At 41.7% G+C, this 22,868-nt stretch overlaps 1 non-coding gene across 1 annotated transcript; it reads right to left on the reverse strand.

Moving 5' to 3' along the window:
- Positions 1 to 15,834: 15,834 nt before the first annotated feature.
- On the reverse strand, positions 15,835 to 15,941 carry LOC141636996 (small nucleolar RNA R71). Its single transcript, XR_012541561.1, has one exon. It is a non-coding gene; the product is annotated as a small nucleolar RNA R71 (small nucleolar RNA).
- Between the last annotated feature and the right edge of the window lie 6,927 nt (positions 15,942 to 22,868).

Genomic DNA, 22,868 nt, shown 5'->3' on the forward strand with positions numbered 1-22,868 from the left:
TGGTTGTTTATTGTTAATCTTTTAGTTATTTGTATCCGAATTTTACTCGTTTTAATCGTAAGTTGCAATCTTTAGTTTATAATTTGTTATCTTATTATGATTGGAATTGTATACTTCTGCTATTTGTATGATTCTGGCCTAGTTCGAGTCGCATAATCCGAGTAGCAGATAGTTTAGATTAATCCCTGCGAATTGAGGTTAGTTTAAGTTGGGAGTAAAATTTGGTCGATTAATCTTTAGGTAGTGACGACACTGAAGACTTAATTGCTTTAATAATGTCTTCTTGGTTCGATAATGCTTCTAATCCGGTCTTTAGTAGGGTGCGACAAACTTACATTGGTCGGTTAGTTAAGAACTGATCTAGGCTAAGAGAAGATAGGAAGTTCTTGTTATCTTGAATTCTGCAATTAATCTATGAATATACTTTTGAGATTTAATGTAAACAATAATCGGTTGACAAGCTAAAATTACGAGAAGGATACGTGCTTAATGGGGTATTTGACTTTGCTTCGAAATATTAGATGTTAGATTTAGTAGTTTAGTTTATTCTAAATCACAATGAACCCCCCCTAATCCGTAAATATGTGAACAACGGTATATATGTAACTTAGTGAATAATAGTACTGTATAGTTAATTAGTTTTTCCAGTCTTTCTGTGGGATCGACCCTACTTATCCTTTACTATGTTTATATTTTTGAGGTTAAGATAGATTTTATAAATTATTAATTTGTATGCGCAACGACACGTATCAATTAATAAAAAAAGGGGGGTAATTATTTGTAAGGCTCGGCTATAAAATGAGTTGTTAAATTTGGAAAAAATGGAACATAGGCTTACAAATGGTTTTATGCCATTTTAAGTTATTTTGAGAGTTGAATAAGGGATTGACGGCTGTAACAACAAATTTTGTATTGCAATAAAACTGTAACACAAAACAGATAGACAAATGAGTTTATATAATATCAGAAAGTTATGTATACAACCTCTATTTTATCCACTGATTCTACAACAATATTAAAGGAACGAGTCTACGATCTACGAGGCTCGCTTGCTTGACTTTAGCTTCTTGAGAGGGTCGCGTTGACTTCAATCTCCCTTCGATGCTTGAGTTTGGTTTGAGTTTGATTTGAGCTTCTTGAGAGGGTCGCGTTGACTTGAATCTCCCTTCGATGCTTCAATTTTATTGATGAGATTTGTAGAGAGAAGTTAAGAGCTTTTGATGTCTCTTTCCTCTTCACTTTGACAAATGATTTTCTCCCTTGTAAAGTGATTTTTTTCTTTCTCCCCTTGAAATGGTGGAGAAGTCTCTTATTTATAGAGACTTCTCCATGGTAATGGACTTGAAGTTTGGGCTTTCATTGTGAGCTTGACTTCTCTTTTGGGCCCAATTGACCATATTATTTACTTTAGAGCCCAAATAACCCAATTTGCAATATGGATCGATCCGAATTCTATTAAACGGGACAAATATAATTAAATTAAGCTAAAATTCGATATTAACTTAAAATAATTTTATTTCTTTTATTCTCGGCAGTTTAATAAAATTTACGTGCCTACAAATTGCCCCCTCGGGACCTTGTTACGTGCACCGTTTGGGTGCTTTGACGTGGTGAGGTTTCGACTCTTTTTTGTTTGACTTGGAAGTCCACGAGCACTTAACTTATCGTAGGAGCACCCATGTGATATTTTATTTGACTTGGAAGTCAACGAGCACTTAACTTATCGTAAAAGTACCCGTGTGAATTTTGTTTGACTTGGAAGTCAACGAGCACTTAACTTATCGTAGGAGTACCCATGTGAATTTTTGAATGGCTTGAAAATCTATGGATACTTAACTTGTCGTAAGAATACCCATATAATTTTGGTCGCACAAGTTCGATTCTCTTTCAAGTTATTAAGAAGTAAGGAACATGTCCCGCTGGCCACTGAAGCATTTGAGGCATCCCGGGTGGATCATTTCAAGACTTGACCGTGGATCGATTGGATACTTCAAGCAAGGACTGCGAGAAATTTTAAATTTGGAGCATGAGTTCGATTCTCTTCCAAGCTATGAAGAAGCAAGCAATGGACCGTCCCGGCGATGATTGGAGAGTTTGAAGCATTCTGTGCGAGTTATTTCGATTTCTTATTGGAGACATCATGCAAATAATGAACTTGTCCATGGACCGTTGAAGACCGTGAGAGACGACGAGGAATCTAAGGTAGATGCCAAGAATGTAGCTGACCTGTTGACCGCGAGAGATGTCGAGGAATTTGAGATAGAGCACTTTGATACTTTGACCAGTCCAACGCATGAGGATTTCAAGATACTCCCATCAATCCGTTATGCAGGGCGAGATTTGTTCGAAGGTCTTTGCAAGGCTCTCTATGTCCATGTGGAAGAAGGAATGCAATGACCCATATGAAGTAGAGCTTGGAGGATTTGAGTATGAACGATGTTCCTTGAAGTTTGCTTGATCGAGAATCATGGATAACTGAAGGATCACCGTCAACTACTCATGGTCTACACTTGTTCGATGGAAGGCAAGACACTTGGAGATCTAGAAGATACGATAACATCTTTTTTCCTTAAGGCAAAATCCGTCAATGATCAAGACTGTCCTTGTCCTTAAAGATCGATCGATTTGAAGTTTATTTAGCCGTGCACAGTTTAAGCTCTTGCGGGCCAGGAGCGATTTGAGAGGTTCGAAGTTTTGGTGTGGCTGCACTTAAACAAAGTGTTTGTTCAAACTGCCTACGTACTCGCAAAGTGACCAATGAGGACAAATTGCAAGATCAAGCCAACGTAGTTCGTGAAAGGGATTTTTTGTTTGGGGATGTGGCTGCACCTAAGTAAATGACTTACTCAAGTTGCCTACGTACTCATAAGCACCGAAGTAGCACTTCACAAGATCAAGCCCACGTAGTTCAGAGAAGGATTTTTTTTTTGTTGTTCTTTATTTTATTTTTTTGGTTTTTTTGTTGATTTTGAGTTTTATTTTGGTATGCAGTTTAGGCTCATGCTTAGGAGCTTATGCAGTTTAGCCTCATGCTTACGACTATTGCAGTTTTGCCTCTTGCTTAGGAGTAGTAGCGCTTCAAGAATTTTCCGTTGATCGGTCTTACATGAACACCGTCTTCATCAACAATCTTATACGCACCATTGGTGTATACCTCTTGCACGACATATGACCCATCCTACTTGGAAGTGAACTTGCCTTTAGGTTTGTGATAAGTAATGATCGGCCTTCTTACCGGGAGCACCAAGTCTCCTGCCTGAAAAGATCGAGGGCGCACCTTTTTGTTGAATGCGTGTGACAACCGTGCTTGATAGCACTGTAGCTTTTGTTGTGCTTGCAAACTTTTCTCATCTAAAGCTTCCAACTCTTCCAAGCGCAGCTTGTCATTGTCATCACTTGTAAGCTCTTCTTGAATGGCAACTCTTAAAGATTGAATTTGAAGTTCTAATGGCAACATGGCTTCAACTCCATATACCAACGCATACGGGGTTGCTTGAGTAGGTGTCTTGTATGTAGTACGATAGGCCCACAATGCCTCACCGATTCTCTCATGCCATTCACGCTTTGACTTCGCCACCACTTTCCTCAATAAATTGCATAGTGTCTTATTAAAAGCTTCAGCTAAATCATTTGCCAGAGCATTATACATGGAAGACTTGTATTGTTTAAATTTGAACTTTTCAGCAAGACTTCTCATCAACTTGTTAAAGAACGGCTTGCCATTATCAGTTATGATGCGTTGTGGTACACCATACCGAAAGATGATTTGAGTGCGAATGAAATCAACAACAGTTTCTTTTTTTACTTCACGTACACTGACAACTTCTGCCCACTTTGAGAAATAATCTGTTGCAGCGAGGATGTATTCATGCCCATTTGATGCTTTTGGAGTGATGGGTGACACGTCTGTCGCGTACCTGTCAAAAATAAAACCTAACGGTCTCAACTAAAAATGTAGTAGAGGCAGTCGAGTATCGAATCCACAGGGAGGTAATGCAACTACAGCTATCTATTTCTAATCCTATGGTAGCAATTGGTGTTGATTGAATTTTTGGTTCTAAACTACAGAGTTGAAAGGAAAGAGAAATAAAGCAGAGAGCAGTAAAGCAGGAAGTGAATTAAAACTATCAATAAGAGGGGGACATGTCGGGAATTCGGTTCACTACGGTAGTTCAACAACTTAGCAGTAATTGACTCAGACGAACTAATGCGAGACGGATATTAGAAGGTCCTTTCGGTCCACTTCCCACCCTAAAATACCACTAACTTAACTTTCGTCCTCATTAGGGTAGTCTACTGTTTATAGCAGGCCTATTTAGTCCAATCTTTCGATCCAGGATTAATTGTAGCCAGATTAATGGGTGACATAGAAGCGTGCACTCAACTAGGTCGAGAATTACAGTTATATTGCTATAGTGACAGGGTCTCTTAATCAATTCGTCTAATTCATTCACTACGTCGTCATTATTCTACCGCAGATCCCCTAATCCCAACATGAAGGGGTTTAGCTACTCATACTCATAATTAATCTAACAGCAGATAATTTCCCAGCAGATGACATAATGGAATAATAATAAAATTCAATAATAAATAAACTAGGGCAAAAGAATAAATAAGGGCAACAAGAAATTAATGCAACGAAAGGTTAATTATTATTGAAAGAAGAGAGGGAATTACAATCCAAGCAAATTCCGGCGTAAAGAACACGAAATCCAATGAAACAATCCCGAAAGTCAGAGTAGCAGTCGAAGTAAAAGCAACGTAGGAAAAGTAACAGTAGTTTCTAATGTGTAAACTTAGAAAGTAAAAGAGATGATAAAAAGAATGACTAATAACCTAGTAAATCATAGGTTAAATAGCCAAACCACAAAGTGTTTATGCGGAAATAAATAAAACACGGACTGATTAAAGCCCACAATGTCGAAACCCTCTCGATCGAGTGGATTAAACCACTCGATCGACCAATATCTCAGCAGAAGTCCCTCGATCGATCAGCAGGGTACTCGATCGAGGGCTTGATCATGTGCATCTTACTCGATCGAGTAAGGAATAGCTCGATCGAGCCTCAGGGAGCCTAGGAACCACTCGATCGACCACCAAACAGCTCGATAGACCACTTGGGTCTTCAATTCAGCTCACGTCTTCACCCAAATGCCTCGTAATGCGTGCAACGACACTTCCAAGTGCAGCATCTCACTCTGGGACAATCCCGTCTCCTCTAAATGCATGCAAAAAGGACGAAAAGGAGTATGGTTCCGCTACTTCCGCGATCATTCCTACAAAAAGGACAAAATACACCAACGTAGCCAATTCGGGGCAAAATACTATAAAAACAAAGATAGAAAATGCATAGAAATACGTCTTTGAATAGGCCAAAAAGACTATACATTAGGCACGTATCAAATCTCCCCAAACCAAACCTTTACTCGCCCTCGAGTAAACTCAAAACTAAACTAATGGAACGGAAATGATAACTCAGAGCTAGCTTAACTTGTCTACTTGAACCGATTTAATGCAACAGAAATCAACGGTTAAAGCTAAGTAGTCAATACGCAAACGAATTATAAGCTGTTCAGAAATAAAGCTGACCTATCGACCTTGCAAGACCAACAAAACTGGACTCTCACGTGGTCACTCTTCTCTCATGAAGCAAAGGGCAAATGTAATATGTAAAAGAGAGAAGAAAGGACAGTCACTCACCTAACTGCGACCTACATAGCAGGCATGCAACAAAAATGAAAGACGATTCAAGTACTAATGCACACACTCCAACCAATAATGTCCGTCACAGCCGAGGGCTTACAAATAGTATGGGAATAGTGAGGTTCAGGTGAGAAAAGGCTAAACAAGTTATGGAAATGTGGAGGTAAAAGCGTCAAGCTAGTTCCTAACAGGACCATGGTAAACCATCCGGATCTCAACTGACTGAAAGACTAAACACAGGTACCCTTCACTTGGCACAAAACTCACTAGACTCAAAGCACAATCTCCTCAAAAATATAGAATAAGAGTGGAGGAGTCAGACGGTCACAAAGTTCCCTTTTTTAAACACATCGTCTGAAACAACTAACTGAAACAACCAACCCTCTTGTCGATTGTACATCTTCGAACATCTTCTCAACTCTGACAAGAGGGTACAACTTTTTCACATTTTTTTCTTTTCTTCTTTGTATATGTGAATCTCATCATTTTTTCCATTTTTTTCTTTTCTTCTTTCTTTCACGTTTTCTCTTTTTTTTTTTTTCTTTTTCAATACTTTTTTTTTTCTTCCTCCTTCCTTAACACAAACACCAACTCCAAACAGGAATTACGGACCAAACTGCAATGGAAAACATACCACAAAAGGACAGACTAACTAGCTTGACTAGGCAGGCTTGTTTGGAATGTAGCTAATGGGTCATAAAGGCAAGTTTTGGTCAATGTGGAGCTAAATGGGTGAAATATGTAAAGAAAGGGGAATTTGCAAGACCCTCCCTGCATGTGACACCAACCGCAGACCCGAATATGTGCATTTGACGAGAAATTGAATGTCATAAATGTGCAAATGAGACGAACATGCTATGCAAGGAGTACTACTCTCAAAATTCCTAATGAACTGGTCATGAATGGCACCAGTTATGGCTCTAAAAAATCAGAATTTTTTTAAGTAGTTTGCCAATTTATCAGGTCAAGTCTAGACAGTCAGCTATTATTTGAACAGAAATTCGTAGATTATGCGTATGACAGAGCTAAAAACCATCAATAAAGTGCAAGGCTCAAGTGAATTGACAAGTTATAGTGCAATTTCATCACGGGAATCTACCGTTCCGACTCAACCTAAATGCAAAAATAAACGTGAAATTTTTTGAATTTTGACATTTTCTAATTTTTTTGGATTTTTGATTTTTTGAAAATAAACAACAAATGCAAACTGAAAAATTAAACGTGAATGCAAAACAAATGCAGATGCAGACTCAAAAGGATGCAATACCCTCCCCAAACCAAAACAGACAACGCCCTCGTTGTCCTCCAGCATACACCAGCAGAAAAATGGGGGATGGGAGTATACAACCAATAAAAGAAAAATAAAGGAGACGAAATAGAAAGAGTAAGAAAACATACAAAACACGAACTTCCCCAAACCAGCCAGAAAACTGGGGAAGTGAGTAGACCAGTAGCTACTCGTCGTCGGTACCGCCGTCTCCCAGGTACTCCGACTCAACAAAACGGTCTCCCCAAACCAGCAACAAACAAGGGGGAGACTCAGTCGTCATCTCCAGGGTGATCCTCCGGACCGGTGCGAACGGAGGATCACTCTCCTCCTCTCTCGGCGGCTCGTGCCGCCCGCTTCTCGCCCGTAACCGCACCTCTCGTGCTACCGCTGTCTCCTCCGGCTCCTCCTCTGAGTCAGAAGGTAGTGGAGGGTACCCGTCCGCTGGGTATCGGTAGAAGGAGGGATGCGGCCACCCCTCTGGAATCGGTCGCCGGGCTCGGATATGGAACTCGTAGAGCGGGAATACAGCCAAAGCCATATCCCGTCTCATCTCAGTAATGTACCTGCACATATCTGAAAGCACGGCATCACGACGCCCTTGGTCCATGACCTCGGGCGCCCCTAAAACAGGAGGGCAGACAAAGTTGGCCGGAAAGGCCGGATCAGAAGGAGGGTCAAGTGGAGGGAGAGTATGAGTCTGAGTGGGTGTAGGCTGAGGCGTGGGGGTTAATCCAGCCTGGGCCTGAGTCTGAGCCTGAGAGCTAGAAGATGCTCCGGCCTCCCGCTTCCTCTTCCTAGAAGAAGAAGGAGGGGTGAAGGTAAGGTGGTAGGTAGGTGGAGGTGGCCTCGCTCCCTCGGCGGCCAGGGAGGGAGCGGTAAAAGTGGCGGAAGGGTAGAGCACGGCAAGGTAACAGACGTGGAACCACAGATCTTCCACGTCCTCGCGCTCCCCTTCGCCTTTGGGAGCCAGGCGAAGTCAGTCATGGCTCCCAGGTCAAGGTAAGCCATCTCATCGGTGCGGTGAGTCCGGGCTCGGTGGGGTAAAGGTGGCGGGCAATCCTAGTAACTAGCCCGCCGCAGGACAACAATGTCTTGACCCGAGTCCCAATTCCATTCCAATGCTTTGAGCTACCCGGATAGGCAATGTTTAGAACAAACAGGGTACCGTAGTCAATGTTGAGGTACCCCGCGAGAATTGCTAGCTCGGTGTTGGTCATGTTATTGGACTCGGGCGCCCAAAATCTCTCTCCTAACAGACGCAAGTAGTAACGGGGCGCAGGTAAGTGAACGTGAGCTCCCTTCCGTGAGTGGAAGGGGGTGTGAGAAAGAGCAGCCAAAGTGGTGAAGGAGGTCTCGAGGTGGGGCGGTGGGACCGTCACTAACTAGTCCTAAAACCTTCCCAAACTTGGCCAAGGTCCAGGTGGTGTGACTCATTGCGGAGTCGGAAGTGAATGCGAGAACTGGAGTGGTCGATCATAAGAGTCGGTGTCAAAGGAATAGGAGCTAAAGAACTCGTACGTAAGGGTACGAATAGTAGCCTCCTGCATGGTAATCAGACCCGACATACCCGTCCCGTTCAACAAACTACAGACCTCCTCATAAATGCCTAAGGTCTCTAGGTCAGTCCGCGCAAGGAAACGGGTGGGGGAGAGGGGGCAACGAAGTAAAGCGGTTAACCGTTTCCGGTGAGCCTCTGAAGTGAAACGTACCGTGGGCATCTTCGGTAAAGGTGTGAGAGCGCCCTCCCCCGTAACAACAGCCTCGAAGGGTGGAAGTGATGGCTAATCGGCTAGCTGCTGGTGTGGCCTCGGTGGCGATACCAGCTACGGGAACGGGGCGTGAATCCGCGATCTAGCGAGAGAGAAAGGCCTGGTAGGAGTAGTGGGTGGTGTAGCCTGGGATGAGCTCCCGGCCGAGCCGGGCTGCGGCGTAAAAACTGTCCTATCCTGCAGCTGAGACAAGTAGAACTGGTCTGCTGCCGGTGGTGACCAAGGCGGAGCTAGTGGCAACAGCAGGGACCACTGACTCGGTCACGGATGGACTGGAGGATGAACTCGCAGAAGGCAGAGAACTAGTATCCATCCTGCAAAGTATCAAGGGCATGATAAGAGAAGGTAGCTGCTAACCGTGGCTAAAATGAAGCGTTAACCAGACATGTGACAAAAAAAGAATGGCCCTATTAGTCGAAAAAATCGACGTCTGACAATCAAAACCAAACAATTCCTCAAGAATTTCAAGAGCAAAGACATGCGAGTGGTGATAATATGATAAAATAGTGACTGCAAAAGGGCTAATACAAAGATAAAAACGAATATGGGAGCATGTATGACTCCTAACGATCGAAGATTTCTACTCACAAAGACGGATTCCCAATAATTCACATCAAGTAATGGCGATAGGGGACGGTAACGACGCTTAACAACATGATGATAAGTAAGCATGGACTGAAGTTAAGCAAGCAAGGCAACAGAAGGACCGTCGGCGATCGACATATTCGACTTACAGGAACCCTAATCGCGAAATCGCGCAAAATTCGAATTAAACATGTAGAAACAAATGAGGGATCGCGAAAAGATCATCAACAAGCTAATTAAGGGCATATAAGCACAATTAAGTCGAAACAAAATCGACTAGACATGGATTTTCGAACCCTAATTCAAATCACCTCAAGAAATTCGAATTAAATGAAGAGAAATTGCAAAGAGTGTGAAAGAAACACTTACTTGATGATGATGATCCTATACAAGCAATTAAACTTCAAAAAAAACAATCAACAAAGGCGGATTTTCGATTGAAAAACCGCAAACCCTAATCCCCTTTAAAAACCGCGAAAACGAGCACAAAAGAGGGGAAAATAAGGGGTTATTGAAGATTAATTAGCTAGCAATAGAATGTAGGTGATGGATTTGGTAATTTTGGGCAAGAAATGGGGATTTGGGGGAGATGTAAATCGCAATTAGGAAGGTATTAGGAGAAATTAGGGATAAAATAGAAATGAAAACTGAAATAAGGAGTTAAGTATAGAAAACTCCCGTCCACTGTTCATTTCACTCGATCGAGTGATTTTAATCACTCGATCGAGGACTTTTGCTGTCCCCTTTGCTCGATCGAGTAAGAACCCTCTCGATCGATCATTTCCTCTGTGGCCTTCCTCGATCGAGTAGCCAGACGGCTCGATCGACCCATTTTCCACTCGATCGAGTACAAAAAGTACTCGATCGAGGACTTCCTCGTGTGGACTCTTTGAATTTCGTCCCTTCTTCCTCGAATTGCGTGCATCTTCCCCAAACCTGCGTAAAACATATCCAAACATATCCCAAAATACCAAAAACACAAAAACACAAATCTATGGTCTCGGTCTAAGCTAAAGGATTGTCTAAACTAATTGTCCTAATTAAAAACGTAAAAAAGAAATTCAAAAGAAATTCAAACAAATATCTATTACAAGTTGTTACACGGGGCATTTCCCGTTTAATTCCCATCGACTTTCATAGCCCCTTCGTGGGCTTTCCGATTGGAGGACGTCACTTCAGCGATACTGACCGTCCTCTTTGATTTCCATGAGCTTGAATTACTGTTTGCAAGAGGAGGAGGAACATAGTTCCAATCTATGTAGGTTCGAACTGTCTTCGTTCTCGCCCCTCTGTCATCTTCTTTGGCATCCTTGGCTCCAGTTTGATTGATAATGGTTGCACCATGTCCCTTGACAGCTCCTTTCTCGCCTTCATCCGTACTGCGATGTAAGGAGAACAGACGAGCTTTCCTCCTTTTTGCTCTCGGTATGAGGCGGAGGGTTAGCAATAACAATAAAGACAATATTCTCCAAATTTTCATCTGGAGTGTCAATAATAGGGTCAACAGAAGAGAGGGCATTGCAAGGCTGAGCTTGCATGGGAGCCCTCCGGAACTTGGACTGATGGAAAGTCAGCTCCTCGTCCCCTACCTGGAAGGTCAAAGTCTTCCCCCCGACGTCTATTACTGCACGGGCAGTGGACAAAAATGGTCTCCCTAAAATGATAGGGGTGTGCACATCTTCGGGGATATCTAAGACGACAAAATCGACGGGAATAAAGAACTTCCCGATCCGAACAGTACGTCTCTCTACACCTAGTGGCCGCGATAAACTACGGTCGGCCATTTGGACAGTCATGTTGGTGCAACTCAGCTTTGTCACACCAAGTCTCTTAGCTAGAGATAAAGGTAGAACACTTACGCTAGCGCCTAAATCGCATAGCGCATTATCAATCAATTGCATACCGATGTGACAAGGGATCGAAAAACTACCCGGGTCTGATTGCTTAGGAGGTAGCTTATTTTGGAATAGGGCTGACCCCACCTCAGTCAAAGCTACGGTCTCATTATCATTTATAGTCCTCTTACGTGCTAAAATTTCTTTCATAAATCGTAAATAAGAGGGTACCTTAGTCAGCAATTCAGTGAACGGCACAGAAACTTCCAAACTCTTCAAAAGCTCAACAAATTTGCCAAACTGTTGATTAATCTTGGTATTCTGCAGCCGCCTCGGGAAGGGAACCGTAATTGGAATCTCGAGCCCCTTGTTTCTCGCTTCCAAAGTGTCTTCCGGAGCAAGTTCAGTATCCTTTGGACGCTTCTTACCTCTCGAACGAGGCCTTTCTGGTAATTCCTCGCTTAAACGAGCACTAGCAGGCTCTCGAATAAGCTTCCCGTCATCAATATCACTCGATCGAGCAATGTGCTCACTCGATCGATCAGTTTCTTCATCACTTGATCGATCGAGCAAACTTACCACTCGATCGACCAACCTCATTTTTCTGCTTCACTCGATCGGCGAACTCTACTCGATCGACCGATTCTTCACCATTTCCACTCGATCGAGCATTAGACTTGATCGATCGAGTAACTCTTGTGTCGTGAGTCCTTTTCTGGCATAACAGAACACTGTTCATCATCGCCGATTCTTCCTCGGGTCGATTTACTGTACTTCCGGTCCCTCGTAAGAAAGACCGCTTCTCAACTCTATCAGATGCACCGTCTCATTTGGGTTCTTGTCATTTTGAGTCGGTAGATGACCGGGCTTCCTTGAAGATTGATTTTCAGCCAGTTGGGCAACTTGAGTCTCAAGTGCCTTGAATGCCGTGTCCTTCTATTGTAATTGCTTTGCAATGGACTGCATCATGGACTTTAACTCACCTATCTCACTCACCCCACTAGATGACGAAGCACCTTGGTTAGGAGGATTGAAGGACGGAGGCTTCGATAGCCTTGTTGCTTCCGGTGTGGAGGAATATAGGGCATGTGCGGGCCGATTTGGAGGGGCGGTGGGGTTGAGCACGTTACGGTTACTCCACCTCAAGTTGGGGTGGATATTCGGCTCGTAATGAGTGTTGTTTTGCCTGTAATGTTGAAAGGCAACACATTGCTCATAAGGACTAGGACAATAATCAGCGACATGTCCATCTACCCCACACCTCGTATGCACGAAGGGACCGTCTGTCATAGCATTAACATGGTACATTCCTCCCTTGAGAGCCCCCCTAGTTCATACTTGTCGAACCTCGCGGTAAGGGCTTCTAATGCGGCTATCAAGAGGATTCAACGGCTCTCCTTTGGTTTCCTCTTGAATTCCCATATTCAGCCCTATGAGTGGCTAAATCATCTATAATCTTCCACCCTTTGGTTGCTCCCAAGTTGTCGACAAATCGACCATTGGGCTGCAGATCTAATATAGCCCTCTGATCATCATATAAACCATTGTAAAAATGGTTACACAGGCTCCACTTTTCGAAACCGTGATGCGGTATGGTCCGCACCAGTTTCTTAAATCGAAGCCATGCCTCGTGGAAGTTCTCGTCAGGCCCTTGTTTGAAACTTGTTATCTGAGCTCTAATGGCGATGGTTCTCGAAGCAGAGAAGTACTTCTTATAAAACGCCAATGCTAGCGAATTCCAATCTGTTATGCCGTGAGCACTCGGTCTAAATCCCTATACCACTCCCTTGCGATCGCGGAGCGAGAAGATGAACATAGTTTCTTTGATCGATCACCGTGTCACGCCCGGTGGGAGGAGGTATGGAGCAGCAGTAATCAATGAAAGTCTCCATATGCTGAGCTGCATCTTCAGTTGCAGCTCCCCCGAACTGATTTTTCTCGACCATATTGATGTATGCTGGCTTGGGCTCGAACTTCCTAGCATCTCCCGGCAGTTCAAACCCCTTATAGAGATTGTCAGCCGTGGGCTCGGAGTGACTAGCAATGGTTGCTTCCTCGGCCATTTCGGGAAAATCTGGGAAAGTAATAGATTCAACTGATGAATTGGAAACTGGAGAAGACGGTGGATTGTCTTCGAAAAGCTCGTTCTCGTAAAAGCTACCACGAGAACTAGGCTCTTCCTCTGCCTGTTGCTCTTGGAATAGTGATGTGACCATAATTGGCGCATATTTAGCCCCCGAATTACCATTGTTTTCATGCTTTTTAGTGCCTATTTGGGTCATTTCTTATCTTTAGTTCTTTGTTTTGCATATTCTTTGAGATTTTGATCCCTTGGTAGGAAAGGAGTAAGAATCTTGCATTTTCATGGCAAAACAAGGCTAAATTGATCATATTCAATGACCAAGCATCAAGGAGAGACAAGACTAGAAGGCCTTTGTACATAGCATAGTAGAAGAGCAATGTTGAGAAAAGGATCCTTGAGTCCCCAAGGAAATCCCCAAGGAATTCATGAAGAAAAGGGAAGAAAAGAAGAAGAAAAGATGCTGCCAGACAATCCGAACGGATTGTACACAATCCGTCCGTCCGCCCAAGCCCAATCCGAGCGTCCCGCAAAGGAATCCGCTCGGATTCCCCCTCGCCAATCCGAGCGTCTTGCCCAAGGATCCGCTCGGATTCCTAAGCCTAGATCCGGCCGTCCCGACTCCCATCCGCACGGATTTCAGTACAGCACGTTTTCATTCTTCAAGCCACGATAAGAGAAGCCCTTCTCTCGGAGAATACCGGAGTCTCCTTGCTCAACTTAAAAAGTGTAATTACTAGTTTAGCCCTTAGTTAACCCTAATGCATCCTCCCTAATTTTCACTATAAATACCCCATTAGTCTAATTAGAGGAGCATGTTCTTCTTATCAATAATTAGTGTAGTTAATATTAATCAAATCTCTCTTCAATATTGTAATCAAATATTAATCAAGTTTTAATCCAAGTTTTAGTTCTTTAATCTCTCTCTTGTTCTTACTTTATTTTGGGTAATTGAAGATTATTTGGGTTATTATTGGGAGATTGACAACCTCTCAATCTAGGATTCAAGTACTTCTATTATTCTTGCTTTATTATTGGAATTATTAGTAGGTATAATCTCTTAATCCCTTTTTAATTATTGCTAATTACTTTCATTTATTCATCATGTTTCATTATGTTAGTATGATTGACAACCTTTCTAGCATGATCAATATGATAATGAGTGAGTAGTCTCTTAGCTAGGGTTTAATGGGTGATTAGGGGAAACCAACATGGGGAATGATTCATGCTTAAATTAATATGCTTTCATATCTTATTTGCTTGCTTGTTTTGATCTTAATACATGCACATGTTATATTTGATGAAATGCTAAGCCTATGAATCCTTGCATTTACTATCATCTTCTATCCTTTCAACTTGACTTGTAAGACATAACCCAACTCGAGTCTTGTTAGACCATGCATGTGTTGAGTAGGAAAGATTAAGTCGACTTGTAGGTGTTGTACAATCTAATCGATTCGGCTCTGGGACCCAAACTTTCCTAGGATTGTAAGATATAACCCAACTCAATCCATCACAACAATAATTGCTTGCTTATAATTTGAGAACATGTTTGTATGATCATATCCCATGATTCCCCTATGAACCCATGACACCCTAGTGCCTTTAATCAATTGTTTACACCTCTTATTTTATTCATCTTGCTAGTTTATTTTTATTGCTATTTTAGTTTAGTAACCTTCTACATCAACCCAATTTGTGACACCCCTAGACACCACTAGTTACAATAGAATTCTCATTTCAATACCCGTCCCTTGGGATCTGACCTTTACTTGCCTCTTTACTAATTGTAGAGTTGTTTGTGAAGTATAAATTGTGTTTTGTATCGACCATTGACCAACGACCACATATGCTTAATTGTGAACACGAAATGGACCCGATCAAAAATGGCGCCGTTGTTAGGGGACGGTGTTTAATTGATTTAAGATTTCTTTTATTGTTTTTAGTTGTGTCTTTTTCACCTTGGGAAGTAAAACTCCTCAAGGTTTGTTCTAATTGTTTTCGAGTTGTTTGATATTTTGCATGTCTAGAAGGTTACAAAGAGATTTGTTACCTTTTGACCGTGAAATCGAAAGAACCTTGACGAATAATAGGAGACTTGTTAGGAGGAATTTGGGAGGTGTTGGTGAAGTTGTTCAACCCACTAGTGAGTTTGTCAATCCTTTCGCAATAGAAGGAGAAGAAAACCCATTAAACAATACCACACAAAATCCACCTACAATGCCTAAATTCTCGTCACACTCTATACCCACCGAGGAGGATTTACCAAATGGTACTCCTACCCCACAACATCTTACCGGAAATTTTATTGCCAAGTCCGCCTTCATTCAACTAGTTGAGAGGAGCCAATTCGGGGGAATGCCTAGTGAGGACCCTCATTCTCATATGGAAACCTTTTGCGATTATTGTGAAGCTATCTCTCAAACGGGCGTGACTCAAGACCAAATAAGATGGGTCTAATTTCCTTTTTCGTTAATCGGCACCGCAAAGCAATGGTTGAAGGGCCTTGATAAGGCCACCCTTGGAATAGATTCTTGGAAGAAGCTAGCTCTAACTTTCTACAAAAAATTCTACCCACCGGAAAAGACCAATATGCTAAGAGCTCAAATTACGGGTTTTAAGCAAAGGGATGAAGAATCTTTGTATGAAGCTTGGGAGCGGTTCAAAGGTATTTGTCGCTCATGTCCTCACCATGGACTTAGCGAATGGTTTTTAGTGCAACAATTTTGGAATGGTTTATATGAAGATTCAAGGAACATTCTCAATATGGGATCAAATGGAATGTTCACCGAAGTTGATGACAATCAAACATGGAACAAGATTGAGGAAATGGCGGTCCATAATTCACAATATGGTAGGCCTCGCAAGGCTACTAGAGGAGGAAAGTATGAAGTGGACACCGTTACTCAATTGGGTGCTCAACTTAGTGCTCACATTGACACAATCAACTTGAAGTTTGAACAAGCTATGGCTAGACTTGAGGAAAACTCAAAATCATCAAAGCATCATGTCAATGCCATGACGGCATCCTCATCAATCCCAAGCGGGATATGTGAGAATTGTGGAACCTTGGGTCATGACTCAAGTGAATGTAGGGGAACAACCGAACAAGTTAATGCTTTCCAAGCTTATAAAAGTGGTACCCCTTATTCAAATTTTTACAATGAAAACACCAAGTTCCATCCAAATCTCTCATACAAAAGCCAAAATGTTCAAAACCCTCAAACAACATACACTCCACCACCCATGAGAAATCAAAATCAAAGACCCTTTTACAATCAAAACCAAGGCTACCAAAATCAAAATCCATACAATCACCACAATGACCAAGGTTTTGATGTCCAAAAAGCGGTCCTCCAAATGCAAAAGAATCAACAAGAATTTTTCACCCAAATGCAAAAAGATAGCCAAGCAAAAGACACCACCATCAACAACATTCTAGCTCACACCAAGATGTTGGAAACACAATTGACTCAACTAGCATCTTCAAGCTCACAAAGACAAAAGGGGCAATTACCACCTCAAAGTAATCCCCCTAGACATGAAACGGTTAGTGCCATTCACTTGAGAAGTGGTACAAGATATGAGGCACCAAAGGAGCAAGTTGAGGATGAAGTTGTGAGAGCTAGTGAGAATGAAGTTGTGGTGCAAAGCCCCAAAGAAGGGGAATCATCAAAGGAAGAAAGTTCAAAGAAAAATGAAGACAAAGCCAAAGAGAAGGAGCCCATTGTGATTAGACTTCCTTTTCCAAGTCGTCAAGCCAAGCCTAAATTTGATGATCAACTTGGAAAGTTCATGGAAATTGTGAAGAACTTAGAAGTCTCAATTCCTTTCACGGAATTAATCAATCACGTTCCGGCCTATGCAAAGTACATGAAAGATATCCTCACAAAGAAGAAGTCGATCCGGAAACTTGAGACTATCGCCTTCACTAAGGTGAGTAGTGCAATACTTCAAGGGAGTTCACCTCCAAAGTTAAAGGATCCGGAAGCTTCTCAATACCGTGTACCATTGGCGACACAACGATCAACAAAGCCTTATGTGATCTAGGGGCTAGTGTGAGTGTCATGCCGTACTCGGTGAGTAAAAGGTTGGGAATGGGAGAGCTTAAATGCACCAATATCACTCTTCAAATGGCCGATAGATCGACGAAGACACCATTAGGGATATGGGAAGATGTCCCCGTGCGAATTGGGAAGTTTTTCATCCCGGTGGACTTTGTCATTGTTGATATGGCGGAAGATTCCAACATTCCAATCATCTTAGGAAGACCTTTCCTACACACCGCGGGTGCGGTGATTGATGTGAAACATGGAGAGCTCACTCTAGAAGTGGGAGATGAAAGCATAACTTTTAATCTTGACAAAACCATGAGAGCTCCTCGTTTGCATGAGCCATGTTTTATGATTGATCATTATAGCCGGAAGGATGAAAGGAAGAAATCGGAACTCCAATGGAGGAAGAAAGTTGAAGATGCTCCATTCAAAGAGCAAGTGAATTGTGACAAGGAGAGCTTGCAAAGCTCATCAAAATCAACCAAGGAAGAAGATGATGGCCTCATTGGCCAAGAGAAGAAATTGGGAGAGTTGTCTCCATCTAAGCAAGAGATTTTCAATGATCAACTCAATGAAGTTTGTGGTCTTTGGGACGACGAATTTGAAGGGATCTTTAATCCCTACATTGGGCATGCCATCGATCATGATCAACAACAAGGGCCACGGTCTATTGAGGACCTCTACCATAACAATGAACAAGCTTTTGATTACTTCTTCAAGGTGTTGAGCAACATCAACAACACCTTGAACATGCCCCCTTGACATCTCATCAAGAATGAGAGTTTGGTGGAGTCCTCCCTAAACCACCACTTGTAAATATTTCTAACTCCCTAACTTACATTTCAATTTTTGTATTGCATTTTTGTCATTTTTGGATTTATTTTTACTTTGATCAAAATAATTGTCATATAAGAGAGAAGTGAGGGAGGGACTAATAATTTTAATTGATGTGTAGTGCTTTACCTTAGTGTGGGGATGGCAATTGCCTAGGCTATTCATGCCTTAGTAGTGCCCCCACAATGAAGAACACAAGATTTGAAAGAAAGAAAGAAAGAATGATAAGGGAATGCGTTTGTGCACGGATGGAATCAATCCGTGTACACAAGGACCAATCCGAGCGGATTCCCCGAGAATCCGCCCGTCCAAGAAGATCCGAGCGTCCTGCTAAGAAGACGCCCGTCTTGGGCTGTGTTGAAATTGCAAATTTCTTGACTGTCAAAGAATCCGAGCGGATTTCTGGAAAGACGCCCGTCTCACAGAATCCGTCCGTCTTTTGAAAAAGACGCCCGTCTCAAAGCTGAAGAAAAACAAAGAAAAATCTCTGGACTGAAATCCGTCCGTCCTGCACGAAATCCGCCCGTCCCATCTCAGAAGAATCCGAGCGGATTCCCCAGAATCCGAGCGGATTCCCCAGAATCCGCCCGTCTCTAGGCGGGATTTTGAAAATTTTGAAGCTGTAGAATCCGCACGGATTGCGCCCAATCCGCACGGATTGTCCCTGCGTCCTAAAATTGTCGAATTCTTTAAATACCCACCCCACCTTCATTCATTCATTCATTCATTCATAAACACTACCCATAACATCAAAACCCTCATCCTCTCCATCTCAAAAACAAAAACCCTCAACAAAATCCACCAAAATCAAATCAAACCATCTTTCAAACACCAAATCAATCACTCCATCTTCATTAACAATCAAAACCAAGAACAAATTCTTCAACCTTTGAATCGATTTTTGTTTCTATAAAGGCAAAGCCTTTCACCTTCAAATCGATTTGGGCATTCTACAAATTGAAGATTTTTGACTCTTTACTTGGTTAGTTCATCAAATGGCAAGAACAAAGGGAGCAACAAAGGCAACAAAGGCACCAAAAGCAAAGGCTCTCTCTCAAAGGCAAAAAGCTCTACAAGCAAAGAAAGCTTTGGCAATGGTGGTATCAACACCAAACTTGGTAGTGCAACAACAACAACAAATTCCTATGGAAGCATCACCTTCTACTCCGGTAATCGATCAACTCTTGCATTTTCCGGAGGTAACTTTCATTTCCGATACCCATAGAAATACATTTGTCATGTTTGCTATGAAACAAATTCAATCCACCAAATTCATATGTCAAGATGCCTTAGAGAAGTTGGGTGTTCTTGAACAAACAAGAGTCTTTTTCAATGCCATGGGTTTGAAGAAATTGTTTGAAATGAAGGAAGTAACATACCCCTCTCTTGTCTTGGAATTCTTAAGTTCTTTAAAAGTGACAAAAGTTGAGAATAGGGAAAATATTGAGTTTCGTCTAGCTAACACTAGTAGACGCATTACCTTTCCGGAATTGGGTGAATTTTTGGGTCTTAGTGATGAACATAAATTTTATAAGCAATATGGGAAGTATGATCCCGAGCCTCTTTGGGAGGCAATCTCCGGGAAGAAATTTGAAGATTTTCATGCTTGTCGTGCTCTTTTGGTCCATCATCCGGGCATAAGAATATGGCACAAAGTTGTGGGAAATACCATAATTGCTAGGAAAGACACCAATCATTTCACGGGACTCGATTTTATTCTCCTTGAATCAACTTTGAATATTGGAAGAATTCACACCAAGCCTTACAATTCTTTGAGGCTATTGGTTGATAGATGGCTCCATGTAGATAGTGGGAAGAAGGGTCAAACCGTTATTGTTAATGGCGGCCTTGTCACGGTCCTAGCCAAGCACTTTGATCCTAATTTCAATAAGGATAGCAAGTACAAGGCTAAGGATGGTGGCCATCTTATTGATATGTCCATCTTGATTAACAAGTTTAAGTGGGTTGCTCGCAATCCCCTTGATACCAAGTATGGGTGGCTTACTAGTGAGGCTCGATCATTCACTTTACCCGCAAAGATTTGCCGTCTTAGTGTCCACCGGACCAACTATTTACTTCCCCTATCCGAAGAAGCCGAGTACATCATTCAACAACAAAAGGGTGATCATGAAACTCCCTCCTCTTCCATTGTTATACCACCTTACCCCTTTGTGTATGAAGAGTTCAAACCGCAAGGAGTTGAAATTGGAAAAGACTATGTCACTCTTCTTATGCAAGCCATGCACAAGCAAGCTTATGAAGATCGGAAGAATGCATATTTGGCTCAATATCCTCCCCTCCTACATCTAGCTAGGCAAGGACTCCTTGATCCATCTTGTCCTTTGCCTAGTTGGGCGGATAGAGAAGCCTTATTTCCAGGTGCATCAAGGGACGTGGTGGAAGACAATGAGGTTGTTGGAAATGGTGAAGAAATTGATGATAATATTGAGGAAGAAGCAAGTGGAGATGAAGAAAGAGATGGTGAAGATAATGATGAGCAAGATGATGGAGAAAGTGATGAAGAAAGTGCCAAGGAAAGTGGCAATGTGACCGCTTCTCATGAGGGAAGTGGTGATGATAATAGCATGATGGAAGACTAGCCTTGGAGACTCCTACACTCCCATGGTTTGTCTATATCTCTTTGTATTTTATTTCATTTTGATCATTGTTAGTTTAGTCCTAGCAACACCAAAGGACTCACACCTCGGTTCCATTGAGGTGTTCTTTATTGTTCCCATTTTTGAAAATCCAAAATGACAATCTAGTTTCATGCATAGCATAGTGTGTGCATGAACTATACCCATGCTTTGACATTAGCAATAGTGTCTTATTCGGTTTGGGGAAGTTAATGCATACACAACGGGAGGTAATCTAAATTATCCTCTCCGTCATAACAAAAACCATGCATCATGTAGTATAGCTTAGTGTAGAATTGCATTTAGTATAGAAATCATGCATCATCTTTGCATAATTTCCATCATTTTGGCCATTGAGGACAATGCCCATATTAGTGTGGGGATGGGAATTCTAACACTTAACTTTTATTCAAAAACCATAAAAATTGAAAAATTTCAAAAATCATAAAAATTTAAAAATTGAAAAACCAAAAACAAGTTCATTTCCTTTGTATATATTGTCTTGTATATATTGTGTTTGTTTATCCTTGTTCACTTTGATTGACTACGCCACATCCGAGACATGAGGATATTGAAGACCGCATGGTATGATCTTTCCAATCTCCTTTTTCCTCTTTATGTTAATGACTATGTGGCTTTATTTTGATTGATGCGGTAAAACAATGTGAACTTAGGACTTGCATTTAGTTTATATGTCATATTAGTTGGTAGAATCATTTGCATTAGGATGTTTATATGTTAGTTGCATCATAGCATATAGTTGCATGTTAGAAAATTTTGCGAAACCGTCTACTTGGGAAGCTTGACAAGTGTATATAGGCCCTAGTAGATGCTTTTTATTCTTAAGACTTTGCTTGTTAGAATACTTGTAAAACACCCTAGGATGTGTCATGCTAGTATCCTTTGACCCATGGTTTAAGGCCTAGTCAAGAGTACCTTGTGGTGTGATAACTCCTTGGCTACCGTTTATTCCAAGGTGACCCTTGAAACCATGCATACTTCTATCATTCATCCATGTTCTACCACATTTTTGTCATCAAAGGGAATGGGCACAAAAAGAAATCAATTTGAGTCCAATGAAATGAAAAATGAAAGAAAGTTTGCAAAAATGCATCAAAAGAAAAGAGGAGCAAAATAGAACTCCTAAAGCTTCAAATACAAGGCACCCTCGTTACTAATTGGGGTGACTTTGAAAATGTTCAAAAAGAAATGCAAAAAAAGTTGTCAAGTATTGAAATGCCAAAAATCAAAAGAAATGGCAAGAAAGTGTTCTCAAATGTCAAATGCCAATGAAATTGGGGGGAAAAAAAAAACAAAGCAAACTCCTAAAGTGAAACTCAAATATCTATCGATCCCTTTATCCATCATATCCATTTTTGTGCATGGTAGAGAGGGGACGACCCTTCTTCTTGTCTAGGCAAGAGGGGGAATTCCGCGATCCTCCAGTGTTTCTAACACCATAGGGAGTCTACTCTTGACAAAAGCATTTAACGATTGAGGACAAAGGTACCCTAGCTTGACACATTTTGGAGGTGATTTATTGGTATCCTTCTAGGCCTAGTAGTTTGAACAAATTGCATCTATGAAGGATTGTGTACCCTTGAATTGCTTCCCTTGTAGATAATTTCCGCCACTTAGATGAGGAAAGTGGCTATTCTTTTGTAGATGCATCCATTACTTGATTTTGTGTGCTTAATGCTTGGATGTGTCGCCATTTTGGCAAGACCCACCTTGCCTTGCAAGAAGGCATCCTACCTCATGGTTGTCTTGGTGTGAGTTGAAGGGGCGGAGTGAGACCCGCTAATTGTCTCATATCGGCTATTATTATTAGGTTAGGTTAGTATTGGTCCTAGTCTTTGTCACCTCTTTACTCGGGACGAGCAAAGGTTCGGTTTGGGGATATTTGATGTGACCATAATTGGCGCATATTTAGCCCCCGAATTACCATTGTTTTCATGCTTTTTAGTGCCTATTTGGGTCATTTCTTATCTTTAGTTCTTTGTTTTGCATATTCTTTGAGATTTTGATCCCTTGGTAGGAAAGGAGTAAGAATCTTGCATTTTCATGGCAAAACAAGGCTAAATTGATCATATTCAATGAC

Source organism: Silene latifolia, chromosome Y (genome assembly GCF_048544455.1).
Source record: "Silene latifolia isolate original U9 population chromosome Y, ASM4854445v1, whole genome shotgun sequence".
Lineage (NCBI taxonomy): Eukaryota > Viridiplantae > Streptophyta > Magnoliopsida > Caryophyllales > Caryophyllaceae > Silene > Silene latifolia.